The sequence below is a fragment of the Lepisosteus platostomus genome, unplaced genomic scaffold (genome assembly GCF_059453375.1).
Source record: "Lepisosteus platostomus isolate fLepPlt1 unplaced genomic scaffold, fLepPlt1.hap1 Scaffold_73_H1, whole genome shotgun sequence".
Lineage (NCBI taxonomy): Eukaryota > Metazoa > Chordata > Actinopteri > Semionotiformes > Lepisosteidae > Lepisosteus > Lepisosteus platostomus.
The window spans coordinates 277,501-290,300 of record NW_028291685.1 but is presented as its reverse complement, the minus strand read 5'-3'; the positions used below and the strand labels follow the sequence as shown (position 1 = coordinate 290,300).

The 12,800-nt window shown below is 53.9% G+C and overlaps 4 non-coding genes and 2 pseudogenes across 4 annotated transcripts; 3 read left to right on the top strand and 3 right to left on the bottom strand.

The window, feature by feature from the left end:
• Positions 1-61: 61 nt before the first annotated feature.
• Positions 62-180, top strand: LOC148631860 (5S ribosomal RNA). Its single transcript, XR_015934579.1, has one exon. It is a non-coding gene; the product is annotated as a 5S ribosomal RNA (ribosomal RNA).
• A 636-nt stretch (positions 181-816) lies between these two features.
• LOC148631859 (U1 spliceosomal RNA) lies at positions 817-980 on the bottom strand. The gene has a single exon (XR_015934565.1). It is a non-coding gene; the product is annotated as a U1 spliceosomal RNA (small nuclear RNA).
• A 1,807-nt stretch (positions 981-2,787) lies between these two features.
• Positions 2,788-2,906, top strand: LOC148631858 (5S ribosomal RNA). Its single transcript, XR_015934547.1, has one exon. It is a non-coding gene; the product is annotated as a 5S ribosomal RNA (ribosomal RNA).
• Positions 2,907-3,542: 636 nt separating this feature from the next.
• On the bottom strand, positions 3,543-3,706 carry LOC148631857 (U1 spliceosomal RNA). The gene has a single exon (XR_015934545.1). It is a non-coding gene; the product is annotated as a U1 spliceosomal RNA (small nuclear RNA).
• A 1,799-nt stretch (positions 3,707-5,505) lies between these two features.
• Positions 5,506-5,624, top strand: LOC148631856 (5S ribosomal RNA; annotated as a pseudogene).
• Positions 5,625-6,260: 636 nt separating this feature from the next.
• LOC148631855 (U1 spliceosomal RNA) lies at positions 6,261-6,398 on the bottom strand (annotated as a pseudogene).
• Between the last annotated feature and the right edge of the window lie 6,402 nt (positions 6,399-12,800).

Sequence of the window (12,800 nt, the reverse complement as noted above, 5' to 3'; positions counted from 1 at the left end):
GGGGGGCACGGAACCCCCGCCACACACAGCTTCAAGTAGCGAGTCAGGCGCCGGGGCTTTCGCTTACGGCCACACCACCCTGAACACGCCCGATCTCATCTGATCTCGGAAGCTAAGCAGCGTTGGGCCTGGTTAGTACTTGGATGGGAGACTGCCTGGGAATACCAGGTGCTGTAAGCTTTTGCTCTCCCGGCCAGCAGGGGTCGCCGTTGGTGCCGTAGGCTTTGGGGGGAAAACCTGCAGGATGGAAAGGTGATCTATAGCCTCATCTCTAGAGATGTTTTGTTGCTGTGGCATGTGTGTGACCCATATTCAAAAAAAAAAACCCGTCTGTAAAACGAATATCGAAGCTGCCTCTAAATCTGCAAATGAAGATGAGTCGATAAACCACTCGTTTTTCGTATAACTAGACATATATTCATTTGTTACCGATTTCATTCATTGAGCACGGATACAATAGAGGTACAGCCATTCACTGTTTGACATGTCTGCACTGGTACAGAACCGAGCAATCAGAAAACGGGTGAAACTGTCTTTAGACTCAGCATACAGTACCGAGGCCCCCCATGACCAAATAAAGGCTAACCTCGATAATCAGCCTAAAGAACGCAGACTACAGCAAAACGACTGACTCTGAAAAGGGAATGAACGTCCGGAAGGAGTAGTGGAACTAGCTTGAGATGCTTCTCCGGACCCCTAACTAAAAGCCAGCGAGAACCAGCAGCTGCGTCCACTCCTGTCGAGCCGGGATCCTTCCGCAGCCACGCTGCTCGTGGTGTCCTAACCCTCCCGTATCTGATTTTGGACCAAGCACATCAGGGGAGAGCGCGAACGCAGTCCCCCACTACCAGAAATTATGCAGTCGAGATAACCTCATTTGGGGAATTCACAGGGGTCAGCACAGCCGGAGTGCAATGGCCGAGCCTCGCCCTCGGTGAACCTCCTTCTTAATCAAGGTATCTCCCCTGCCAGGTAAGTATGAGTTAAACAGGCCCCTGCAAGCGGCCCGCACCCACAGCACAAATCGCGCAGCCTAGGCCACCTCCTCGCCCCGCACGCCACCGCCTCCTGCTGGGCCCACTCTTTCACACACTCACACGCCACACTAACACTCAAAAGTGTGGGCAAAACGAGAAAACGAGCGCGCCGTTTCCTACACATCTGCAGTCGCCGTTGGGCATTCGCAGCATGTCCCGGGATGCAATTCGGCCTCATTTGCATAACTCCAGACCGGCAGATCGCCACGCAAGCTCGCGACGTGCGCCTGCCACACACCGAACAAACCTTTTCAGCAATTTCCAAAAAACGGGCCTGCTCGCCTGCCCACAAGGCTTCGTCTCTTACCTGCTCTCCAGAGCCTGCTGCCTTCTGTGCTTTTCTCTCGGCACCGCTGCAGTGCACACAACTCCTGCAGCGGGAGGGGGGGAGAAAGTTCCCGCGCTCCGCCGCAGGGAAGGCTCGCTCCGTGCGCACACGTCCTTTCGATGCCAGTCCAACAAGTGCTCCGCATTAGCTGCGTCGGGGCTCCGGCGTGTCGCACCTCACCTCACCTCGCACTGCCCCCTCCTTGAATGTCTGCCGCTGGGCATGCCCCGCTCTCCTCCGCCTTATCTTATCGCGTGTGAGCACCGACAATGGCCACAATGCCGGGGAATGGCACCTGTAAAGTGTTAATTGGGGCACAGGAACAGCCCGTCTCGTCTCGGGGGGGCCGGTTTCAGAGACAATACAGCAAACACAGCGGGGCGGGGGAAGAAGACGACACCACACATGCGGGTACATTCAGCTCCGGCGGGAACGAGACATTTGTCGGTCTTTTCAAGTGCCGAGAGCCGAGCAATCCTTCACTTGTATCGTTTCTCCCCGGTGACTAGATCTGGCCCTGCGACTCTCGACTGGGCTCATCCCCGGGGCAGCCCAGCAGGTGTGAGCCTGGCAGGCACCCGGATGGGAGATTCCACCCCGGAAAAGCTCCGGTTGCTGCTGCTCCTGCAAGAGGTGTGACTGGGACCAGTAGGGAGCGCTCACCCTGCGGGCTGTGTGGCTCTCTTACGCCCCAGCCTCCTGATGGCGACACTCTGCTGCACAAACAGGCGCCGTCCTTCGGGGGAGGCATCAAACCGAGGTCCCGACCCTCCTTGGCCATTAGGAAACCCCAGGGCGTCTCTCAAAAAGAGACGCCGGGGGTGTCCCTCTGGTGTTAGTGCTCCCCTTTACCCATCAGTCGGGGTCTCCTCCTAATCCCCGTCTCACCTGTAACAATCAATGACGAGGCCCCCCTGTCCGTGAGATTTAGTACTCGCGCAAGAGACCGGGGGCAGAGCGCGAACGCGGTCCCCCGCCCCCCACAAAGTGCGTGCTCCGGGTTCCCTCTCGGGGCCCTGCAACACAGCGGAAGGGCAGCGAGAAGGAGCCTCTTGCTCTGACGCCGCAAGGCCACAAGAGGGCGGAGGCGCCGCGCGCCCGGCCGACGTGTTGGACCGGTGCGCTTTACGTGCTGAAATAAACACGCGAAAGCCCCGAAATGTTTCCAGAGTGCTGTGCACTGGAGGTTTTTGTCTGGTGAAGACTTGCCTGGTGCTCCTCCGTGCAGATTGTTTGTCCTCCTCCAGTGCGGGACGAGCCAACACAAGGGAGCGCATTCGCCAACATCCAGGCACGCAATGCGATTTGGAAAGCAGCTCCTTTCCAAAGAGTTGCACACGAACGATCCTTCAGTCCTGCTCGGGGGGCACGGAACCCCCGCCACACACAGCTTCAAGTAGCGAGTCAGGCGCTGGGGCTTTCGCTTACGGCCACACCACCCTGAACACGCCCGATCTTGTCTGATCTCGGAAGCTAAGCAGCGTCGGGCCTGGTTAGTACTTGGATGGGAGACTGCCTGGGAATACCAGGTGCTGTAAGCTTTTGCTCTCCCGGCCAGCAGGGGTCGCCGTTGGTGCCGTAGGCTTTGGGAGGAAAACCTGCAGGATGGAAAGGTGATCTATAGCCTCATCTCTAGAGATGTTTTGTTGCTGTGGCATGTGTGTGACCCATATTCAAAAAAAAAAACCCGTCTGTAAAACGAATATCGAAGCTGCCTCTAAATCTGCAAATGAAGATGAGTCGATAAACCACTCGTTTTTCGTATAACTAGACATATATTCATTTGTTACCGATTTCATTCATTGAGCACGGATACAATAGAGGTACAGCCATTCACTGTTTGACATGTCTGCACTGGTACAGAACTGAGCAATCAGAAAACGGGTGAAACTGTCTTTAGACTCAGCATACAGTACAGAGGCCCCCCATGACCAAATAAAGGCTAACCTCGATAATCAGCCTAAAGAACGCAGACTACAGCAAAACAACTGACTTTGAAAAGGGAATGAACGTCCGGAAGGAGTAGTGGAACTAGCTTGAGATGCTTCTCCGGACCCCTAACTAAAAGCCAGCGAGAACCAGCAGCGGCGTCCACTCCTGTCGAACCGGGATCCTTCCGGAGCCACGCAGCTCGTGGTGTCCTAACCCTCCTGTATCTGATTTTGGACCAAGCACATCAGGGGAGAGCGCGAACGCAGTCCCCCACTACTAGAAATTATGCAGTCGAGATTCCCACATTTGGGGAATTCGCAGGGGTCAGCACAGCCGGAGTGCAATGGCCGAGCCTCGCCCTGGGTGAACCTCCTTCTTGATCAAGGTATCTCCCCTGCCAGGTAAGTATGAGTTAAACAGGCCCCTGCAAGCGGCCCGAACCCACAGCACAAATCGCGCATCCTAGGCCACCTCCTCGCCCCGCACGCCACCGCCTCCTGCTGGGCCCACTCTTTCACACACTCACACGCCACACTAACACTCAAAAGTGTGGGCAAAACGAGAAAACGAGCGCGCCGTTTCCTACACATCTGCAGTCGCCGTTGCGCATTCGCAGCATGTCCCGGGATGCAATTCGGCCTCATTTGCATAACTCCAGACCGGCAGATCGCCACGCAAGCTCGCGACGTGCGCCTGCCACACACCGAACAAACCTTTTCAGCAATTTCCAAAAAACGGGCCTGCTCGCCTGCCCACAAGGCTCCGTCTCTTACCTGCTCTCCAGAGCCTGCTGCCTTCTGTGCTTTTCTCTCGGCACCGCTGCAGTGCACACAACTCCTGCAGCGGGAGGGGGGGAGAAAGTTCCCGCGCTCCGCCGCAGGGAAGGCTCGCTCCGTGCGCACACGTCCTTTCGATGCCAGTCCAACAAGTGCTCCGCATTAGCTGCGTCGGGGCTCCGGCGTGTCGCACCTCACCTCACCTCGCACTGCCCCCTCCTTGAATGTCTGCCGCTGGGCATGCCCCGCTCTCCTCCGCCTTATCTTATCGCGTGTGAGCACCGACAATGGCCACAATGCCGGGGAATGGCACCTGTAAAGTGTTAATTGGGGCACAGGAACAGCCCGTCTCGTCTCGGGGGGGAAGGCTTCAGAGACAATACAGCAAACACAGCGGGGCGGGGGAAGAAGACGACACCACACATGCGGGTACATTCAGCTCCGGCGGGAACGAGACATTTGTCGGTCTTTTCAAGTGCCGAGAGCCGAGCAATCCTTCGCTTGTATCGTTTCTCCCCGGTAACTAGATCTGGCCCTGCGACTCTCGACTGGGCTCACCCCCGGGGCAGCCCAGCAGGTGTGAGCCTGGCCGGCACCCGGATGGGAGATTCCACCCCGGAAAAGCTCCGGTTGCTGCTGCTCCTGCAAGAGGTGTGACTGGGACCAGTAGGGAGCGCTCACCCTGCGGGCTGTGTGGCTCTCTTACGCCCCAGCCTCCTGATGGCGACACTCTGCTGCACAAACAGGCGCCGTCCTTCGGGGGAGGCGTCAAACCGAGGTCCCGACCCTCCTTGGCCATTAGGAAACCCCAGGGCGTCTCTCAAAAAGAGACGCCGGGGGTGTCCCTCTGGTGTTAGTGCTCCCCTTTACCCATCAGTCGGGGTCTCCTCCTAATCCCCGTCTCACCTGTAACAATCAATGACGAGGCCCGTGAGATTTAGTACTCGCGCAAGCGACCGGGGGCAGAGCGCGAACGCGGTCCCCCGCCCCCCACAAAGTGCGCGCTCCGGGTTCCCTCTCGGGGCCCTGCAACACAGCGGAAGGGCAGCGAGAAGGAGCCTCTTGCTCTGACGCCGCAAGGCCACAAGAGGGCGGAGGCGCCTCGCGCCCGGCCGACATGTTGGACCGGTGCGCTTTACGTGCTGAAATAAACACGCGAAAGCCCCGAAATGTTTCCAGAGTGCTGTGCACTGGAGGTTTTTGTCTGGTGAAGACTTGCCTGGTGCTCCTCCGTGCAGATTGTTTGTCCTCCTCCAGTGCGGGATGAGCCAACACAAGGGAGCGCATTTGCCAACATCCAGGCACGCAATGCGATTTGGAAAGCAGCTCCTTTCCAAAGAGTTGCACATGAACGATCCTTCAGTCCCGCTCGGGGGGCACGGAACCCCCGCCACACACAGCTTCAAGTAGCGAGTCAGGCGCCTGGGCTTTCGCTTATGACCACACCACCCTGAACAAGCCCGATCTTGTCTGATCTCGGAAGCTAAGCAGCGTCGGGCCTGGTTAGTACTTGGATGGGAGACTGCCTGGGAATACCAGGTGCTGTAAGCTTTTGCTCTCCCGGCCAGCAGGGGTCGCCGTTGGTGCCGTAGGCTTTGGGAGGAAAACCTGCAGGATGGAAAGGTGATCTATAGCCTCATCTCTAGAGATGTTTTGTTGCTGTGGCATGTGTGTGACCCATATTCAAAAAAAAAAACCCGTCTGTAAAACGAATATCGAAGCTGCCTCTAAATCTGCAAATGAAGATGAGTCGATAAACCACTCGTTTTTCGTATAACTAGACATATATTCATTTGTTACCGATTTCATTCATTGAGCACGGATACAATAGAGGTACAGCCATTCACTGTTTGACATGTCTGCACTGGTACAGAACCGAGCAATCAGAAAACGGGTGAAACTGTCTTTAGACTCAGCATACAGTACCGAGGCCCCCCATGACCAAATAAAGGCTAACCTCGATAATCAGCCTAAAGAACGCAGACTACAGCAAAACGACTGACTTTGAAAAGGGAATGAACGTCCGGAAGGAGTAGTGGAACTAGCTTGAGATGCTTCTCCAGACCCCTAATTAAAAGCCAGCGAGAACCAGCAGCAGCGTCCACTCCTGTCGAACCGGGATCCTTCCGCAGCCACGCAGCTCGTGGTGTCCTAACCCTCCCGTATCTGATTTTGGACCAAGCACATCAGGGGAGAGCGCGAACGCAGTCCCCCACTACCAGAAATTATGCAGTCGAGATTCCCACATTTGGGGAATTCGCAGGGGTCAGCACAGCCGGAGTGCAATGGCCAAGCCTCGCCCTGGGTGAACCGATTTTTAAGAACTTTATTTTCTTTTCACAAAAAAATACAGGAAATCACAAATCAGAAAGCTTTACATTAATATACATACTTAAAACAGTATATATGATCACATCTCATTACATTTTGACACGGTAACAGTTACATAGCAACAATTTTCTTTTTTTCTGGTGCAAATCACATTCTTTATTTAAACATGATAATGTTTTTCACAGTTTCTTGAGATACTGTCCAATGCCCTCTATTTCCCACAGATTTTCTGCTTCCTCCCTCCCTTCTCTCCACAGATCTCTGAGGTAATAGTTCTCTCGGGTGATGAACAGGGCCAGGCTACCTGCTGCCTTGACTGGGACCTCGATGCCTTTGAACAGCCCCATGTTCCTCACTCTCCACAGGGCGTCTTTCCCACTGTTCACCACGGCCCAGATCCTGTCAAACACGTCAGGGGGAAGTTTGACAGGAGAGATGCCGTATATGATGAAAGCAGCGGTCAGGGTAAATTGGGGCGAGAGAGCCTGCAACCAATCTTCAAACTGTGCCCAGAAGGCCTTAGCAAAAAAGCAGGACCACAGGAGATGGGTCACAGTCTCCTCCTCGCCGCAGCCCACCCTAACGCAGCGAGGGCTGGGGGTGAGGCCCCTACGGTACAAGAAAGTTCGTACCGGTAAGCACTGGTGGACGACACTCCAGGCTAAATCTCTGTGAATGTTGCACAGAAATTTAGAGGATGTGTGTTTCCACACCTTCCTTGTTTGGGCTGATGTTAAAATGCCCACAGGGGTCTGCCTATTGTTCTGGGGTGCTACGAAATCTTCCAGTTTTTGGACGCTGACATCTCGGAGGGGAATATGGCCAATTGGGTGAGATCTTAGAAAACTTTTAACTGTCCCATAAATTGCAGGGCATGTGTCAGAGAGTGGGACGTCCAGCTTGGGTCTGACACCCCACACTCTGAACACCTCCCTACCTACCCAGAGCCTGGAAAAATAAGTCCAGGTACGCGCTGCAGGTGCTGTTGCAAAGCCTCTCAGCACAGAGGCCAGGAAAATGCACAGCAGCTTCGTAGCAATATCTGGGACAGACTTCCCCCCTGAGGGTAGCGGCCTGTACATTATTTCCCTTCTGAGTCTTTCCTGCTTCCCACCCCATAGAAATTGAAACATCAATCTCCTCAGCACCGCCGCAACACGGTGTGGGATTGGGAAGGTAGAAGCCAGAAAATTCAAGACAGGCAAGAGCTCGGCTTTGATGACCAGCACCTTCCCTGTCATGGTGAGGTCTCGGTCCTTCCATTGCATCAGTTTTTTGTTTAAGATTGGCAATTTGTTCTGCCAATTTACTGTTCCCATCTCTTCTCCAAAATACACCCCCAGGACCTTAATTCTCTTCTCTTGCAGCCTGAGATCATGTCCTTCTTTTGGCTCCCTCCAGTTCTGATAAAAAATCTCACTCTTAGATGTGTTAATTTTTGCGGAGGAAGCCAAAGAGAACCGATCACAGCACTGCAGAGCTCTGCTAATTGAGGCATTGTCAGAGAGGAGCAGGGTGACGTCATCCATGTATAGAGATGTCTTTACCTCTCCTCCCCCACTTCCAGGCACTGGTATCCCATTAATGGCCTGATCCTGGCGCAAGGCACAGGCTAAGGGCTCCATAGCCAAAACGAATAACAAGGGGGATAATGGGCAGCCCTGCCTCACCCCTGAACAGACTTCAAAGGTGCGTGATCTATTGCCATTAACCATGACTCTGCTGTTGCTACCTGTGTACAGCAGGTTAATCCACTTTCTCATGATGGGGCCAAACTTCATGTGCTCAAGTACCGATGTTAAGTACTGCCGGTTTAGGCGGTCAAAGGCCTTTTCTAGGTCTACACCTAAAATGCACAGAGGGAGGGAGCGATCCTCAGAGTACAGACAGACATCCCTCAACAAGGCCAGGTTGTCGCTCATCAGGCGTCCTGCTATCCCACAAGTCTGTTCTTTCCCTACCAGTGAGGCCACTACATTTTGTAGGCGCAGGAAAAGGGCTTTGGACAGGATCTTAGTGTCCACGCCTAACAGGCTGAGGGGTCTCCAGTTCTTTATGTCATTTTTTGCTCCTTTCTTAAACAAGAGAGAGATAGTGCCTTCTCTTAAGGAGTCAGGCAGCAATTCTGTCTTGTAGCTTTCCTCGAATAGGAGCAGTAGCGGATCCTGAAGCAGATCCCAAAAGGTGCAATAAAATTCTTTAGGGAGCCCGTCAGCACCCGGAGTTTTCCCCTTCTGTAAGCTCTCCATAGCCTGTCTCAGCTCTTCTACTGTCAAATCCCTCTCAAGTACTTCCCTATCTTCTTCACTCAAAATGTTTTCTAGCTTTGAGGTAAAAAAATGAATATCTTCATCCTTTACCTCTGTAGAGCTGTACAGTCTTGAGTAGAAGGCCTCGGTGCAGGAGAGGATAGCACTCGGCTCTGTTCTCTCTCGTCCCTCCTCATCAACTACACTTTCCATGACAGTCTTGGAGCCTACCACTTTCCTGAAAAAGAAGCGAGTACACTTCTCATTTTCTTCCAAGAACTGCACTCTGCTTCTTAACAGCACTCCTCGACTACTTTCTTCGGCTATGCTCCGGATGTCCTTTTTTAAAAGGGCGATATCCTCGAGCACATCGAAGCCACTGTGCAGCATCGTGTAGAGACGCTGCAGCTGCCTCTGTTTCCTGGCTAGCACTCCTCTCCGTCTGGCAGCAGCCTTCCTTCCCTCAGCCATGAAAAAGGCCTTTGTCCTCACCTTCACCTCCTCCCACCACTCTCCTACTGACCCGTACAGACACTGCAAGGACAGCCACTGTGATAGTTTCTCCTTGTAGCGGGATACTACCCCCTCGTTCTCTAGCAGCTTTGTGTTGAGTTTCCAGAGGCCTGGGCCAAAGACAGTCCCGCCCTGGAGTTCCACTCTACACCCTAAAGCCTGATGATCTGAGAAGAAGACAGGCTGAAGAGTGACCCCAACAACTTTCACTCTCTCTGAGACAAAGCAATAGTCAATTCTGGAGCTGCTATTCCTCCCTGACCATGTATATCCTGCTGTTGTGGGATATATACATCTATATGTGTCTGAGAGTTTAAAGTCTTGAACTAAGTTTTGCAGGGCCAGTGAGCTGGAATCCAATTTTATCGGCGAGCTAGACTGCCTGTCTGTGTGCTCTAAGATACAATTAAAATCCCCTCCCACTATCACGTCTGTGCTGCATAACAATAGGGGGGAGAGTGCCTTGAGTAGCTCCACCCTTCCTCCTACGTCAGTAGGGCAATACACATTGATTAGCCGCAGGTTAACGGTCCCCCATTCCACATCCACACACAGCAACCTGCCATCTATGACCCTCTGAATACTTTTCAATTTGAATGCCCATCCTTTGAAAAGAATGGCCACGCCAGAGGCTCTGTTGTTATTGTCCCCTGACCAAACAGAAGGCCCTTTATCCCACCTATCTTCAAAACTTTTATACCTCTCTTGATAGGCTAAAGCACACTCCTGCAACATCAACACATCTCCCTCTCTCTGCTGGAGGTAATCAAAGACAGACTGGCATTTAACTCTGTCATTGATACCTCTTGTGTTAAGAGAAATTATGTTAAGAGCCATATTACATAAGAAAGTGGAACCAGTCTTTACAAAACACATTTCTCTTCGGTCTCACCTGTTACCTTTTTCTTTTTCTTTTTCTTCTTACCAATTTCCTGCCAGCCATCCTCTGAATGAGCCTTCATCAGGGTGGCAGCAGTAAAAGCGTTCACAGAGTCCATTTCAAGGAAGGGGGTAGAGGGAGGGGTGGAGGGGTTCCAGCTGTCCCCATCGCCATGCTCTCCTTCCTCCTCGCTCGGGGAGAAAACAGAGTCATTTTTCCTTTTCCTCAAGTCCAGCTCCTGGGAGCACTGAGGGGAAAGGGGTGCAGCCGATGCACCAGTCTCCTCTTCCCCCTCACCCACCAGCTGCTGCAGATCCTCCGTGATGGACTGGATGGAGGAGAGGAGGGCATCTGTAGCACTTGCAGAGTCTGAGAAAAGCAGCTCTGCTGAATCCTGGGTATCGTCGCTGGACCCGCTCCACCGGGGGGCCCCACACTGGCCCTCGTTCTGAGGAGCAGGAGTGGGGGAGGGGTCCTCGCTGTTCTCGGGGGTTTTCAAACCCTCGTGCTTGTCTGGTGCAGTCTGCGGTTGTGGGAGCGTAGTGGATTTCTCTTCCACCGGCCCCGGAGCCACAGCAGGACTGATCCTGGCTGGAGGCTGAGAGTCTTTGTCCAACAAGGGTTCTTTGTTTGACTTGTTGTTTGCTTTGGATTTTCGGGCCGGTTTGGCTGAAACAAGCACTGCCTCATCCTTTCTCATTTTGAGTTTATTGGCGTAGGCGTGAGGGCAGTTCTTAAAAACGTGTCCTTCCGAGCCACATAAATTGCACTTTGGCAGCATTGAACAGTCAGAGGCTAAATGTCCCTGTTTGCCACAGGTCTTGCAGCATTTCACAGTGCAGGACGATGCCAGGTGTCCCACAGCACCACAGCGCCGACACACCTTTGGTTGTCCCACATAAAACACATAGCCATTGCAGGCGCCCAGCCGGATTGTAGAGGGCAGGTGCCTTAAGCCTCCATTTACGCTGTCCGGTAGCAAGCGAACCTCGAATTTCCTTGCTCCTGTTTTTATACCATCAACATCTCTAACCTCAGTTCCATGGTGGACGGTGCAGTACTGGTTAAGCCAGGTGTGAATGTCCTCCGTCTTTGCCAGTTCCGAGAACATAACAACATGCACCGTTTTCCTCTCTCTCTGTGTCAGAGGCTGCAAGTTGATCTTCTCAAGTGCAGGAACTTTGCCTCTTTTTGCCTCAAACACATCCACGCATTGTTCAAACAGAGGATAGGTAGCAAATACAACCTCAAATGCTTTCTGACCTGGGAGAGCGAAGATGAAATCCAAGTGCCGAGGTTCAAAGCCAAGTTCCTTCTGTAACACTTTTCTGCTGAACTGCATACGATCCATGAAGAGGTCATCCAAGAGCTCAAAACGTACAGCATTCTTACGGGATCCAAAGGTTGCCATTTCAAAAACCGCAAATCGAACACTGCTTCCAACAAAAGAAAAACAATCCAACTACTCCACCTACAGGCTGATCAAGGTATCTCCCCTGCCAGGTAAGTATGAGTTAAACAGGCCCCTGCAAGCGGCCCGCACCCACAGCACAAGTCGCGCAGCCTAGGCCACCTCCTCGCCCCGCACGCCACCGCCTCCTGCTGGGCCCACTCTTTCACACACTCACACGCCACACTAACACTCAAAAGTGTGGGCAAAACGAGAAAACGAGCGCGCCGTTTCCTACACATCTGCAGTCGCCGTTGCGCATTCGCAGCATGTCCCGGGATGCAATTCGGCCTCATTTGCATAACTCCAGACCGGCAGATCGCCACGCAAGCTCGCGACGTGCGCCTGCCACACACCGAACAAACCTTTTCAGCAATTTCCAAAAAACGGGCCTGCTCGCCTGCCCACAAGGCTCCGTCTCTTACCTGCTCTCCAGAGCCTGCTGCCTTCTGTGCTTTTCTCTCGGCACCGCTGCAGTGCACACAACTCCTGCAGCGGGAGGGGGGGAGAAAGTTCCCGCGCTCCGCCGCAGGGAAGGCTCGCTCCGTGCGCACACGTCCTTTCGATGCCAGTCCAACAAGTGCTCCGCATTAGCTGCGTCGGGGCTCCGGCGTGTCGCACCTCAACTCACCTCGCACTGCCCCCTCCTTGAATGTCTGCCCCTGGGCATGCCCCGCTCTCCTCCGCCTTATCTTATCGCGTGTGAGCACCGACAATGGCCACAATGTCGGGGAATGGCACCTGTAAAGTGTTAATTGGGGCACAGGAACAGCCCGTCTCGTCTCGGGAGGGCCGGCTTCAGAGACAATACAGCAAACACAGCGGGGCGGGGGAAGAAGACGACACCACACATTCAGCTCCGGCGGGAACGAGACATTTGTCGGTCTTTTCAAGTGCCGAGAGCCGAGCAATCCTTCACTTGTATCGTTTCTCCCCAGTGACTAGATCTGGCCCTGCGACTCTCGACTGGGCTCACCCCCGGGGCAGCCCAGCAGGTGTGAGCCTGGCCGGCACCCGGATGGGAGATTCCACCCCGGAAAAGCTCCGGTTGCTGCTGCTCCTGCAAGAGGTGTGACTGGGACAAGTAGGGTGCGCTCACCCTGCGGGCTGTGTGGCTCTCTTACGCCCCAGCCTCCTGATGGCGACACTCTGCTGCACAAACAGGCGCCGTCCTTCGGGGGAGGCGTCAAACCGAGGTCCCGACCCTCCTTGGCCATTAGGAAACCCCAGGGCGTCTCTCAAAAAGAGACGCCGGGGGTGTCCCTCTGGTGTTAGTGCTCCCCTTTACCCATCAGTCGGGGTCT